Source organism: Oryctolagus cuniculus, chromosome 1 (genome assembly GCF_964237555.1).
Source record: "Oryctolagus cuniculus chromosome 1, mOryCun1.1, whole genome shotgun sequence".
NCBI lineage: Eukaryota > Metazoa > Chordata > Mammalia > Lagomorpha > Leporidae > Oryctolagus > Oryctolagus cuniculus.
Genome location: NC_091432.1, coordinates 55,285,040 through 55,300,672, shown reverse-complemented (window position 1 = coordinate 55,300,672; position 15,633 = coordinate 55,285,040). Strand labels below are relative to the sequence as shown.

At 42.4% G+C, this 15,633-nt stretch overlaps 1 pseudogene; it reads right to left on the bottom strand.

Annotated features, from left to right (window-relative positions):
* Positions 1-10,015: 10,015 nt before the first annotated feature.
* On the bottom strand, positions 10,016-10,109 carry LOC127485089 (U6 spliceosomal RNA; annotated as a pseudogene).
* Positions 10,110-15,633: the final 5,524 nt, after the last annotated feature.

Sequence of the window (15,633 nt, the reverse complement as noted above, 5' to 3'; positions counted from 1 at the left end):
GAGAAAGGTCTTCCATCTTCTGGTTCACTCCCCAAATGGCCATAATGGTCAGAACTGAGCTGATCCAAAGCCCAGAGCCAGGAGAGGGTCTACCATGTGGGCACAGGGGCCCAAGTGCTTGGGCCATCTTCCACTGCTTCTTTAGGCCATAGCAGAGAGCTGGATCAGAACAGGAGCAGCTGGGACTAGAACTGGTGCACATATGGGATGCTGGCGCCACAGGCAGAGGATTAACCTACTATGCCACAGTGTCAGCCCTGAGACTCAATTTTCCAAAAGAACTTAAAGCACGAATTCATAAAACCATTCTGAGGCAGAGGTTTTATTTCTACTATGTATGTTATTTCCAGTGCCATATTTTTTGTTTGTTTGGAGTCAATTCTAGCAGAGGTCCCAGAATTCAGCCCCTAGATTTCATGAGCCACAAGAGACAGGGAGCAGGGCCCCCATTTTGCTGATTTGGATCAAGGTAGAGAGCGTTAGTAGAGATGGCTTCCTGGCTCTCCACCTGCACGATGTCAGAAGCATCGTGCCGGTGTTTGGCCAACTCCGTAAGTGTGTTCTGGGAGTTGTTCCTGAATTCTCAGCTTCAGCTCTCTTCTGCCAGCCTTTCTAGTGATTTTGTAAACCTCTAGTTCCTCCTCATAAATCCCTTTCTGTTTAAATTAGCTACAGTGAAATCTGTTATTTTATTCTAACTATAATTATACACCTTTTCAAAGTATTCTTTTAATACTTGTTTAAATCACTTGTTAAAATCAAGTGAAAAACTTGATTTTCTATCAACTAAAATTAAAGACAGGTTCCTAAGCAATGTCATTATTTTGAAACAATTTGGCAATATATTCATTTTACTATAGTTTGTTTTGTTTTGAAATTTTTCTGAACCAGCCATACTCTTCGGAGATATCCTAACAGGTTTAAAATCTATTCAAATTCGATACTGGTTCCTGGCCAACAGCACTATCTATGAATTATTTGGCTTCAGATGCAGTCTACCAGACACGAATGCGTGTGACAGACTTAGCTAGACTTGGGGAGGGCTGTGAGGCACAGCGAGCACAGGTCCTGGAGGAAGCCTGGTTTCAAATCACACCTCTGCCATCTGCTCCTTGTGCAATCTTGGGCATCTCAATTTCCTCCTCTGGAAACTAGATTTTAAAATAGTAATTATATATAATAACTGCCAGGTTTATTTGTTTATTTGAAAGGCAGAGAAACAGAGTGAAGCACACACACACACAGAAATAATATCTTCCATCTGCTGGTTCACTGCCACAAATGCCAACAGAAGTATAGGTTGGGACAGGCTGAAACCAGGAGCCTGGAATCCAGCTTGGGTTCCCTCTGTCCACATAGCTGAGTCATCATCTGCTTCTACCTAGGATGTGCATTAGTAGGAAGCTAGAATAGGACGTGGAGCCAGGCCTCAAACCCAGGCACTCTGATATGGGATGCAGGCTTCCCAAATGGCGTCTTCACCACCATACCAAATGCCCACCCATAGTTGTTGGGTTTAAATGGAACAAAAAGCATTTGACATATGGGCCAGTGTTGTGGCCCAATGGGTTAAGCTGCCACTTGAGAACTGACATCCCATATTGGAGAGCCAATTTGAGTCCTGGTGGCTTCACTTTTGATCTAGCTTCCTGCTAATATGCCTGGAAAGGTGGTGGAAGATGGCCCAAGTACTTGGGGCTCTTTCTCTCTCTGTGTTTTCCCCTCAACCCCCATCATTCTGCATTTCAAATAAACAAATATATATATATATATATTTGGACAGAGTGGACAGTGAGAAAGAGAGACAGAGAGAAAGGTCTTCCTTTGCCATTGGTTCACCCTCCAATGGGTGCTGCGGCCGGTGCGCTGCAGCCAGCGCACCACGCTGATCCGAAGGCAGGAGCCAGGTGCTTATCCTGGTCTCCCATGGGGTGCAGGGCCCATGTACCTGAGCCATCCTCCACTGCACTCCCTGGCCACAGCAGAGAGCTGGCCTGGAAGAGAGGCAACCGGGACAGAATCCGGCGCCCCGACTGGTACTAGAACCTGGTGTGCCGGCGCCGCAAGGTGGAGGATTAGCCTAGTGAGCCGTGGCGCCGGCTATAAATAAATATTTTAAAAAGATAATTTATTTGAAAGGCAGAAAGAGAGAGAGAGAGAAAGAATCTTCCATCTACTGTTTCCCTAGATGGCCATAATGGCCAGGGCTGGGTCTGACGGAAGCCAGGAGGCAGGAGCTTCATCTGTGTCTCCTACTTGGGTGACAGGGGCCCAAACACTTAGGCCATTCTTAACTTCTTATCCCAGGCCATCAGCAGAGATCTGGGTTGGAAGTGGAGCAGCTGGGACACACACCAGTGCCCACATGGGATGCCAGTGTCACAGGTGGAAGCTCTACCCACTATGCCACAGCACCGGCCCAGATAAACAAATCTTAAAAATGAGACAAAACAAAACCAAAAAGTGCTTAGAAAAGGATATGTTATGTAATAAGCATCAATAAATGTTAGATCAAAATGATTGTTTTTAGTTTCCATTTCCCTGAACTGTGATTCAAGCAAGGGTAAATTTATGTTCTTCCACCTGTATATGAATTTGTTTGTAGAAAACTTAATTAGCTCTGTAGTTACTAATTATTACAGTGATATTTCAGGGCCCTTATGGATCAGTGATTTGGGCAATTGCCTGACTGTGTGCCTTTGAAAGTGGCTGTGGCTGTGGTTCAGGAAGAGCAGGGTCAGGTGAGCTGCAGAGACTGGAGGAGAGGGTACTTCACTCAGAACAGGATGGTGGCAGATACTGAAGGAGGAACAGCTCTGGGATGGTGCAGGATCACCTGGTAACAGCTCTAGTATACAGGCTTATCACTTTGTCACTTTAAATCATGACACACCTCACAACTAAGGGTCACATTCTTCTCTTCTAGACACAGCAGTTGGGAACTGTCCGCCAAGGGCAGAAAACAAATTATTGGGCCCAAAATTGACAGAGTCGAATAGAGGAACTCAGGTCATTTTTTATATTTTGAGGGAGGGAGCAGGCAGTGTACTGGTTTCAAGAACTCTGGCTTCTCCGGCGCCGCGACTCACTAGGCTAATCCTCCACCTTGTGGTGCTGGCACACCGGGTTCTAGTCCCGGTCGAGGCGCCGGATTCTGTCCCGGTTGCCCCTCTTCCAGGCCAGCTCTCTGCTGTGGCCAGGGAGTGCAGTGGAGGATGGCCCAAGTGCTTGGGCCCTGCACCCATGGGAGACCAGGAGAAGCACCTGGCTCCTGCTATCGGATCAGCGCAGCGCGCTGGCCGCGGCGGCCATTGGAGGGTGAACCAACAGCAAAGGAAGACCTTTCTCTCTGTCTCTCTCTCTCACTGTCCACTCTGCCTGTCAAAACAAACAAACAAACAAACAAACAAAAAACCAAACAACTCTATTTATCTGGAAGCTTTTAGAACACTTTCACTGTCTCTTATTTGAACCTTGACACAACCGCTTTAGTTAAGCAGAGAGGTTTCCTTATTCTTATTTTGCAAATAAGCACTCTGAAGTCTACATAAACTGATGGGGTTACAAATGGCCACACATACCCTTCTTGGACGAGGTGGTGCTTGGCTCACTTTTCTTGATTCAAGTCTTTTTATACTCCCTTTTCTTAAGAAAGTTTTCAAAATCAAGCTAATGCACTTAGGAGTACTCCTGCTTAGTTATTGCTCTCAGGACAAATACTGTGATCAGAGCTGTCACTTAGAAAAACACAGTGTTCTAGGGGTGTCCTCTGTCAGAAGGTGAAAACCAATCTGACTCTCTTAACTTTCTTGGGGAAGTTGATGTTAAACTTTTAAAAGCCATCCCTTTAAAAGGAATGCCAGATGTAGGCAATTTTTAAAAACAAAGTGAAGGCTTGCAAGTCATTTAAACACTCCATTATTTGGGGAGAGACTGTGATGCCAGGGCATGGTTTATTTATAGCACTGTGCTGAGAGCTGGTATATATATTTATTTGTACAAGAGTGGAATCCTGGCTCTGCATCATTTCCTGACTTGTTTGAGAATCTGGCAAGCCATTTATTATGTCTGTATTTTGAAATTACAGCCTTGCCTCCAAGGTATCTTCTGTAATAAATGGACTTCTATTTGTAAATCTTGTTTAAATTTCTCTGATGGAAGGCATATCAGTGTTGATAGTTGTGAAGGATAAAGGTGGGGATGGTAATGAGGATGACAGTATCAGAGCCTTGAATTTCTGCAGTATTATTGCTTGGAAGTGTTGAATGCCTCCCATGTAGCATGTATTCTGTAAAGACACGGTAGTTACAAACATTTCACAAGCAATCATTCTTACAATAATTTTTTTCAGTGCAGAATTGAGAGGGAAAAAAAGGTCTTATTTTATCATTTTATCTTCTTCCATTCCATTCCTCTTATCAACTAAAGACAATCAGAGTTAATAGGGTTTTTTTTTTTTTTGTATATCTAGACATACAGGTACAAAAATAAATGTATGGGGCCAGCACTGTGGCGTAGCAGGTAAAGCCACCGCCTGCAGGGCTGGCATCCCATATGGGCGGTGGTTCGAGTCCCGGCTGCTCCACTTCCGATCCAGCTCTCTGCTATGGCCTGGGAAAGCAGTGGAAGATAGCCCAAGTCCTTGGGCCCCTACACCTGCATAGGAGACCCCAAAGAAGCTCCTGGCTCCTGGCTTTGGATCAGTACAGTTCTGGCTGTTGTGGCCATCTGGGGAGTGAACCATCAGATGGAAGACCTCTTTCTCTCTCTGCCTCTCCTCTCTCTGTATAACTCTGATTTTCAAATAAATAAATAAATCTTCAAAAAAAAATAATGAGTAGATAACTGAGATAAATGCTTTATAAATTATTCTGCAACGCATTTTGGGTTTGTCAACATGTCTTGGGGAATTTTTACGTCATCATATAAAATTCTCTTTCTTAGTTTCAGTTTCCCATTTGATTTATTTAATCATTCCCTTATGAAAAGATTTTTAAGTTGCTTCTAATCTTTCAGCACTGGAAGTACACTACCATAAGTATGCTATATACACATCTTTGTGAATCTATGTGTGTACTTCCATAGGTTAGAGTCCTAATATGGAATCCATGTTTGAACTTAAATCTTAAGGAGTATGTATTAAATTGTACCCCCCAAAGCCTGGACCATTTTACCTTCCAAGAATAGCTTGCAAGAGTCCTTGTCTCTGCCTGCGGAGCCGGCACTCCAGGTTCTAGTCCCGGTTGGGGCGCTGGATTCTGTCCGGGTTGCTCCTCTTCCAGGCCAGCTCTCTGCTGCGGCCTGGGAAGGCAGTGGAGGATGGCCCAAGTGCTTGGGCCCCTGCACCCCATGGGAGACCAGGATAAGCACCTGGCTCCTGGCTTCAGATTGGTGCAGCGCTCTGGCCGTAGTGGCCATTTGGGAGGTGAACCAATGGAAAAAGGAAGACCTTTCTCTCTGTCTCTCTCACTGTCTAACTCTGCCTGTCCAAAAAAAAAAAAAAAAAAAAAGAGTCCTTGTCTTCCATGACTGTGCCAACATTGCTTTGTGTATTATTAGTCTTTTTAAATTTTGCAATTTGATAGATTTTTAAGAAATATTTATTTATTTATTTGATAGTTAGAGTTACAGAGAGAGAGAGAAGGAGAGGTAGAGAGAGAGAGGTCTTCCATCCCCAATTGGCCACAATGGCCGGAGCTGGGCTGGTCCAAAGCCAGGAGATTCTTTTGGGTTCCATCTGGGTGCAGGAGCCCAAGCTCTTGGGCCATCTTTCGCTGCTTTCCCAGGCCATCAGCAGGGAGCTGGATAGGAAGTGGAGCAGCTAGGACTCTAACCAGTGCCCGTACGGGATGCTGTCACTGCAGGCGGTGGCATAACCACCACAGTGCTGGTCCTTGCAGTTTGATAGATTAAGAACTCATTTTCGTTTTTACTTCCTTGGTTTCCAGTGAGGTTGAGCATCTTTTTATAAGTTTATCAGCCTTTAATATTTATTCTGCAAACTGCTGGTTCAGAGGCTTTCCCATCTTCCCTAGTGGTTGATTTTCTATTTCTTCTTGAAAAATTATTAATTTTTATTTATTGGAGGGAGAGACAGAGAGAGAGAAAGATAGGAGAGAGGTTTCTGCTGTTAGTTCACTCCCCAAATACCTTTCACAGCTGGGACTGAGGAAGACCAAAGCCAGAAGGCTAGAACTCAATCTGGGTTTTCCATGTGAGTGGCAGGGACCAACTACTTAATCCCGCTCCTGCTGCCACCCGGGGTGTGCATTATCAGGAAGCTGGAATTGAGAGCAGAGCCAAGGTTCAAATCCAGGCACTCAGATGTGGGATGTGAATGTCCCAAGTGTTGTCTTAATACTAGGCCAAACGCCTGCCCTTTTGGTTTCCTTTTGATTGATTAATAAAATATTTAAAAATATTAGATTATGAATGTTGTGTTAGGTATGTTTCTCCCAACCTGCTGTTTATCATCACAAAGAGCAGTTCCATCATGGCAAGAATCTCTGCTGTTGCCCTTTTATAGCCAGTCTCACTGCTCTCCCACATTCACCCCTACTTAACCCTGGCAACCACTAATCTGTTCTCCATTTCTACAATTTTATAATTTCAAGAATGTTATATAAATGGAATCATACATTATGTAACCTCTTAGAGGCTGGATTTTTTTTTCTCACTGAGCTTAGTTCTCTTGAACTACACTCAGATTGTGTAGTTTGTTCCTTTTGTTGCTGAATAGTATATACCATGGTATAGGTGGACCACAATTTGTTTAACAGTTCATCTACTGAAAGACATCCTGGGTATTTACAATTTGGGACTACAACAAATTAGACTTGTATAAATATGTCTGTACAGGTTTTTGATTGAACATGAGTTTTCATTTTCCCAGGATAATTCTTGAGAGTGTGTTTGCATACATAGTATATATAACTGTGTATCTAGATTTGTTTTTTTAAAGATTGATTTATTTATTTGAAAGTCAGAGTTACACAGAGAGAGAAGGAGAGGCTGAGAGAAAGAGTGGTCTTCCATCTGCTGGTTCACTCCCCAATTGGCCACTCCCCAATTGTGCTAATCTGAAACCAGGAGCCAAGAGCTTCTTCTGGGTCTCCCACGTGGGTGCAGGGGCACAAGCACTTGGGCCATCTTCTACTGCTTTTCCAGGCCATAGCAGAGAGCTGGATTGGAAGTGGAGCAGCCAGGACTAGAACAAGTGCCTATGTGGGATGCAGGCACCACAGGCAGAGGATTAACCTACTGCCCCACAGCGCTGGCCCCTGTGTATCTAGTTTTAAAATTTGTTATTTTTTTTATGATTCATTTTATTTATTTGAAAAACAGAGTTATAGGGAGAAGTAGAGACACACACAGAGAGGTCTTCCATCTCTGGTTCACTCCCCAAATGGCCACAACAGCCAGAGCTGAGCCAATAGGAAGTCAGGAGCTAGCAACTTCTGAGTCTCCCACATGTGTACAGGGGTGCCCAAGGACTTGGGCCATCCTCCACTGCTTTCCCAGGCACATTAGCAGAGAGCTGGATCAGAAGTGAAGCCCCTGGGACTCGAACTGGCACCCATGTGGGATGCTGGCACTACAGGTTGCGAATTTAACCTGCTGTGCCACAGCGCTGGCCCTTGTTATTTCTTTATTTAATTAATTTATTTGAAATACAGAGAGACAGAGACAATGAGAAATCTCCCATCCCCTTTTTAAATGCCCGCAACAGGCCAGGCCGGGCCAGACCAAAAATGGAAGCCTGCAATTCCATCTGGGTTACCCATGTGGGCAGCGGGGACACAAGTACCTCAGCCATCTCCTGCTGCCTCATAGAGCATGCCTTAGCAGGATGCTGGAATCGGGAGCATTGCTGGGAGTTGCACCATGGCACTCTGATATGGAATGCAGGCATCTAAGAAGCATCTTAACTTTGTGCCAGACACCACTGCCTCTATTGTTTATAAACTACCTAGGCTGTGGTATTTTGTTATAGCAACAGAAAATGGGCTAAAACAAACTCTAATTTTTCTACCCTTATGTACTATGTCTTTGTGTCGTGTAAGATCTTTTTATTTAGCTATATCCAGAAGATTTTCTTCTTTTTTGTGTAAAAATTTTATGGCTTTATAATTAATTCAAGTAATTCATGGAGCCAGCATTGTGGTACAGTGGGTTAAGCTGCTACCTGCAACACCAGCATCCTATAAGTGTACCAGTTACCCAGATGGAGTTCCAGGCTCTTGGCTTCAGCCTGGCCTAGAGGCCTGGTTATTGAAGCCATTTGAGGAGTGAGTCAGTAGGTGGAAGATCTCTCTCTGTGGGTCTCTTCTGCTTTCTATCTGTAACTCTGCCTTTCAAATAAATAAATAAATCTTTTAAAACAAAAAACAATACATTTTGAGTTAATTTTTATCTAAAGTATTAGACTTAGGTCAAGCTTGTTTTTTCTTTTCACCCATGTATTTCCAATAGCTCCAGCACCGTTTATTGAAAGGGATATTTTCCCTCTATTAAAGTGCTTTGGAACCTTTGCCAAAAATCATTTAGGCACACAAGTATTTGTGCAAGTCTATTTTTAAGTTCTCTATTCTATTTCATTGATTTCTGTGTCTATTTTGGCTGAAGCTGATTAAACTAATTCCTCATACTCTATTTTTTTGTAAATATTTTTAGCTATTCTAGTTCCTTTATCTTTCTATATAAATTTTAAAATGATCTCATATATAAAATATTGTTGCTGGAGTTTTTTTTTAATAGACACAACACTAAAACTATTCAGTTTGGGGAGAATTGACATATTTACTGTAGTGTCTTCCAACTGATGAACATAACATGGATATTTGTTTATTTAGATTCTCTTTGACTTATTTCATTAGTGTTTATAGTTTTCAGCACCTAGACATTTCATTTATTCTTCTCTTTGAATGTTTGTTAATGGTACAGCATTTTAAATTTTGAAGTCCATAAACAGAGATAAATTTTACAAACTCTGAAGTGCACAAATTTTTTTTTAAGTAAGAAAAAAAAATAATATCAACACATGTACAAGCCACAGAGAGAGGTCACTGGGACTGATGAACTGAAAGCTTTTTTTTTTTTTTTTTAGAAAGCTTTTATTTAATAAATATAAATTTCATAGGTACAGCTTTAAGAATATAATGGTTCTTCCCCCCATACCCACCCTCCCACCCCACCTCTACTCCCTCTCCCATCCCATTCTTCATTAAGATTTAGTTTTAATTAACTCTATATACAGAAGACCAGCTCTATACTAAGTAAAGATTTCCACAATTTGCACCCACACAGACACACAAAGGATAAAGTACTATTTGAAGGCTAGTTTCACAGTTAATTCTCATAGTACAACTCATTAAGGATGGAGGTCCTACATGGGGAGCAAGTGCACAGTGAGTCCTGTTGTTGATTTAACAATTAATACTCTTATATATGACATCAATGATCACCCAAGGCTCTTGAGCTGCCAAGGCTAGGGAAGCCCTTTCAATCTACAAACTGTCAGTATTTAGACAAAGCCATAAGCAAAGTGGAAGTGCTCTCTTCCCTTCAGAGAAAAGCACCTCCTTCTTTGATGGCCCCATCTTTCCACTGGGATCTCACTCACAGAGATCCTTCATGTAGGTCATTTTTTTTGCTACAGTGTCACTTTCCATGCCTGAAATGCTCTCATGGGCTTTTTAGCCAGATCCAAATGCCATAAGGACTGATTCTGAGGTCAGCATGCTGTTTAGGGCATTTGTCATTCTATGAGCCTGCTGTGTGGCCTGCTTCCCATGTTGGATCATTCTCTCCTTTTTAATTCTTCCTATTATTATTAGCAGACACTGGTCTTATTTATGTGATCCCTTTGACACTTATTCCTATCTATATGATCAGTTACACACTTAAAATGATCACTTTAACTAGTAAGATGGCATTAGTACCACCCAGTTTAATGGGATTTTGAGTCCCATGGCAAGTTTTTAGCTTTATCCTTAGGGATAAATCCATCAGAAAAAAAAATATGGAACACTTCATGAATTTGCACAGCAGCCATGCTAATCTCCTCTGTATCATTCCAATTTTAGTATATATTCTGCCGAAGCAAGAACCTGAAAGCTTTCAGTATATAGGACACATAAGGTGGTGTGACTTATGGAAAAACACTAACAAAGTAACTATGGTTATATTTTGATATTCTGATAACTGACTATTAAGTGATCTTTCCAAGGAGAGAGTACATAGGTTAAAAATGTAGTATTTTTGTTTCACAATTACTGTCTGTCAGAAGGTCATCAGAGCATCTAATGTCCCCTGAACTGAGAAGGAATCCTGAGATCAAAGAGTGGAGATGGAAACTCCAAGTAAGGCAAGTTTATTAGGGCAATGTACATACGGGCTTCCAGATCAGGACAGATGAGGGGTCCAGCAAGGATTATTCTATGTGTGTGGCAAGAACCTAATTATTTGAGTCATCGCTGCTATCTCACAGGGTCTGGGAGGAAACTGGAGTCAGAAGTCAGAGCCAATGGGGCCAGTGCTGTGGCAGTAAATCCACTGCCTGCAGTGCCAGCATCCTATATGGGTGCCAGTTCCAGTCCTGGTGCTCCACTTCAATCTAGCTCTCTGCTATGGCCTGGGAAAGCAGTAGAACATGGCCCAAGTCCTTCAGCCCCTACACCCACCTAGGAGACCTGGCGAGAAGCTCCAGGCTCCTGGCTTCTGATTGGCCTAGCTCTGGCAGTTGTGACCATTTGGGAAGTGAACCAGTGGATAGAAGACCACACCCACCCCCTTTCTCTGCCTCTGTAATTCTGCCTTTCAAATAAATAAATAAATCTTTTTTTTTTTTTTTTAAAGATGTTGATGCTTAAAAAAAAAGTCAGAGCAGGAATTGAACTGAAGTGCTCTAATGAGGGACAGGGCACCTTGTCCACTAGGCTGAATGCCCACTCCTGGGGGCAAAATTTCATGCATTTACAAGTCAGTGTAGAAGCTTTGGGAGGACATCCATCAGACATCCTGTTGGTGTTTCCAACCTTAGTAGAAGGACTTTTGAGCGCACTAAAACTTTGCGGCTGTAGAATGGTCAGGGTCCTTGAAAAGAGAAATCAGAAGGGAGGGGCAGGCTTCAAGATGGCATTACTATGGTTTGCTGTTCCACAATACCCCAAACTGTTAAGTCCTTACACTTGAAATTTAAAAAGTTAGCTTAATAATCAATGACAAATTATGATCTAATTTCTAGATAGCAAAAAAATCTTGTATTCCTGGGTTAAACCCTACTTAGTCATGATATTTCATCACTTTTATATGTTACCTGATTCAGCTGCTAATGTTTGCTAAGATTTTACTTTTATTGTCATGAGTGATATTGGTCAATATTTTTATTTTCTTGGAATTCCTGTAAGGTTTTGGTATCAGGGTAATACTTTCTATTTGGTGCCAGAACTCCATCAGCATAACAGATAGGAATATTGAAATAGAATTTCTTTTTTAAGATTTATTTAATTATTTGGAGGAGGAGGAGAAGGAGAAAAGAGAGAGAGAGAAGCTGATTCACTACCAAAATGGCTCCAACAGCAGGCTCTGGGCCAAGCCAAGGCCAGGAGCCTGGAATTCCATCTGATCTCCTATGTGGGTGGCAGGAGTCCAAGTTCTCTGCTGCTTTACTAGGTGCATTTTCAGGGAGCTGGATCAGAAGTAGAGCAGCAGGGACTCAAACTGGCACTCCACAATGCTAGCCTCAGGAAGAGATTTTCGTGTGTGACTTGTACATCTATCCTTCTCCTCCATCTCTCAAGATGTCTCAAAGGGATTTCCTTCACTAAAGTATCAAAAATCCTGTAGTGAGGAAGACACGAGGATCCTTACCAAACCCTGTGGTGTCTGCCTTCTTCAGCCTAGGAATGACAGTGGAAGATGCCAGAGTTGAAATGGGCATAATATCGTCTCTCATTCAAATGTGTGGGGAGCAACTCAGACTAGACTGTTACTGGAATTAAGACTTATTCTATGCATCTGCTCTCCCACAATATGGCGCTGAGAAGGGAGTAAACAGCTTCTATACAGCTGCCTCTCGCCAACTTGATTGACTGAGCTGCAGAAGCTGATCTTGCTCCTGATTGGAGGAGAGCAGCGTACTCGGCGTGTGGGTAGCAGAGTTGGGATTGGTGGAAGAGGACTATAAAGGAGGAGAGAGACAACATGCACCAGGAACATCTATCTGAAGGAACACCTGTGCAACCCCCGAGAGAGCCGGCCGGCGGTGTGCCGCTCCCCCGTGGAAGTGGGGAAAGTGGCAGGGGGAACCGCCCTTCCACGGAGGTGGAAGGGTCGGTAGCCAACCCGGGAAGAACCAGCAGCAAACCCGGGGAGGGCCGAGCAGACGAAAGAACAGCGCAGGGTCCTGTGTCGTTCCTCCACGAAGAGGGGGAGCGACAAAATGTTTAAAATATCCCTCTGCTTCCTTGTCTCTCATAAACACACAACGTGGTCTTACTTTCCTGGAGCAAGAGGAATTGCTAAAGGCAATGAGAAGTGTTTGCACTTAAGTCTCAGCTCTTTTTTGCCACTGACTGCTCTATAATTCTGGTTAGCGACTTTAGGAAGGTGTGGGCATTTCAGACTGCTGAACAGCAGAACAGAACAGAACCCAGGCATTCTCAGACCCTCACTCTTAGAAAATGAGAAATGGGGGCTTTTTCAGGCAGCTTTTCATTACTGTCACAAAATACCCCAGGCAGGCTACTTTATAAAAAAAAAAGGAGTTTGGTTTGGCTCACAACTCTGGAGGTTCAGAGTCCAAGTAGCATGACCTAGGCTTTGGAGATAGCCTCACTTGACTGCACCTTATCACGGCTGGGACACGCATGTCTGCGTCTGTGTGGTCTCTCTCTTTGTAAAACCACCAAGATTCCTTCATGGGACTCCAACCATGATGACAGTACAATCTAATCACTTTTCAAAGTTCCTACCTCCAAACACCTTAGTTGGATTCAATTTCCAGCTTCTTGATACCATTAACATAAGACTTTGGAGATTAAAATCCTGCATGAGTTTGGGGGGGGGGGGCACATTATTTTTAAAGCATACCAGGGGAAATTATATTCATATAAAAAATGTAAGTGTGTTATCAGTTAGGCTTGTTTGCTGTTTTTCTGATTCTCTTAGGACCCATAACTCTGTCGTGCTTTTAAAAAGTTTCAACTAGAATTGAGATAGAGAAAGCAGTTAATTTTAACACTCTTCAAAGAAATTACATTGGATATTTTTTGGAGATTCAAGCCATTTCACTGATAATTTAAATAGAATAATTTGTATGTTCCTAGAATTAATGAAACATTATCTATTTTCTGAAACACCTTACCTTATCATTGGTGTAGCAATAATTTGTTTTCTAGATTGAAAATAAGAAGTCACTTCTAAAAAGAAAATCTGTGGTAGTCTGAAGGAGAATGACTCTTTTAGTAAATGCATACGCATTTCCATTTAAAAAAAAATCTAGAGTCAATCTTCTTGTTCATGAATGCTCCCAGCCTTGGTTAATGTATTTAGATCTTGCTGATTAAATAGATGACTTTTGCTTCACCGTAATTATCTGTGAGAATGGGCTACTTGTCCTAAGGCTTTGCTGGTGCCTTGACCCCCTTCATATTACCACTTGCTTATTTTTGCAGCCCTGCCAAGGCCTGACCCCAAGCCTTAGGGAAGAAAGCACCTGCTGGAGTATAGAGACTTAGGGCATGTTTGCCAAAGGGAAGGGTTCACATGGTGATAGCAGATGATTGTCTGTTCCTTTCATTGCAGGTTACTCATTCAGTCCCCTCTATTTTTCTCCCATTTGTTTGGGTCTGAGCTAGCAGCTGTGTGTGGATGGGTTGTATGGGAACCTTTCATTTGCTCCTGCAAACCTCCTCTCAAATTGGGAGTGTCCCATGTTCCCTCATGACTATTGTCACAGAAAAAGGTGTGAAGAGATCCACCCACATAGCAGATACCGTTAGAGGGTATCACTGCATTATGGAGCACCCTCCCTCTCACTCAGCTTACAGGTGGGACACCATCACTGGTCACTTTCCCATCACTCCATCTCATTTTTACCCCCAATTCTGGAAAAGGGGAGTGAATCTAGTGCTAATTCTCCAAGTTTGTTATCTCAAGACCATTTCATACTCTGAAAAATTATTGAGGAACCCAAACAGGTTTTGTTTGTGTTATATCTATTTTTTAAAGATTTATTTTATTTGCTTGAAAAGCAGAGTTACAGAGAGAATGGGGGTGGGGGAGGAGAGAAAGAGAGAGAGAGGGAAAGGAGAGAGAGATCTTCCATCTGCTGGTTCACTTCCCAAATGGCCCCAATTACCAGGGTTTGGGTCAGGCTGAAGCTAGGGACCAGAAACTCCATCTAGGTCTCCCATGTGGTTTGCAGGGGCCATCTGCTGCTGCTTTCCCAGGTGCATTAGCAGGGAGCTGGATGGGAAGCAGAGCAGCTGGGACTGGAACTGGTGTGCTAGTATGCAAGGCTGGAGTTGCAGGCAGCAGCTTATCCTTTACACTGTGCCACAAGGCTGGCCTCCAGTGTTACATCTATTGATAATTCTTGATTAGAAATTAAAATGAGAAAAATTAAAAAGTATTCATTTATGTATTTAAAAACACAACAATAAGTACTGCTTATTAATGCAAATAACACTTGCATAAAGAATTACTGTTTTTCAAAATGAAAGAATTAGTGAGAAGAGTAACATTGTTTTACATGTTTGCAATATTAATGACTAAACAGAGACATTTGGATTCTCTTATCAGATGTGCCAATCTATTGCTTTGGTTAAAGTAAATGAAGAAAATCCAGCAATACAGTTATGTAATTGAAAAATGAAGGAATGTTTTAGTAACTTTTTTGGATAAATTTGGATAATTTTCAATAGTTGAGAAGTGCAAATTTCTTGAATGATAGTCTCAGTGTGGACTCTGAAACCAACAGTAGTGAATATTTTGTATCTATTACATTAAAGTTCAGGACTCTATCTTAACCTTGAGATTTTGATTATCCATGCATGATTTTATGACATGTATTGGGTATTTGGAAAATATCAGTTCAGTGAATTATACAAATGCTGATACATTTCTTTTTTTATGATTTTATTTATTTGAGAGGTAGCATTATAAATAGTGAGAGGGAGAGTCAGAGAGAGAAAGGTCTTCCATCTGCTGGTTCAGTCCCCAAATGGCCGCAATGGCTGGAGCTGAGCCAATCTGAAGCCAGGAGCCAGGAGTGTCTTCTGGGTCTCCCACATGGGTGCACGGGCCCAAGTGGTTGGGCCATCTTCTACTGATTTCCCAGGCCATAACAGAGAGCTGGATTGGAAGTGGAGCAGCTGAAAACTAGAACTGGTGCCCATATGGGATGCCAGCGCCATGGGTGGAGGATTAACCTACTGTGCCACAGTGTGGGCCCCAATGCATTTCATTTTATAGCATCAAAAAGCTCCATGTTCATTAATATTACCATTGATCTCATGAAAAAATCTAAGTATTGGGATGATGTCAAGCTTATGGCAACATATGCAAGTTTCCAAAACTATTACTTTAAAGCTAGAATGTTTTCATTGGCAATGAATCTTGTCAGTTGTT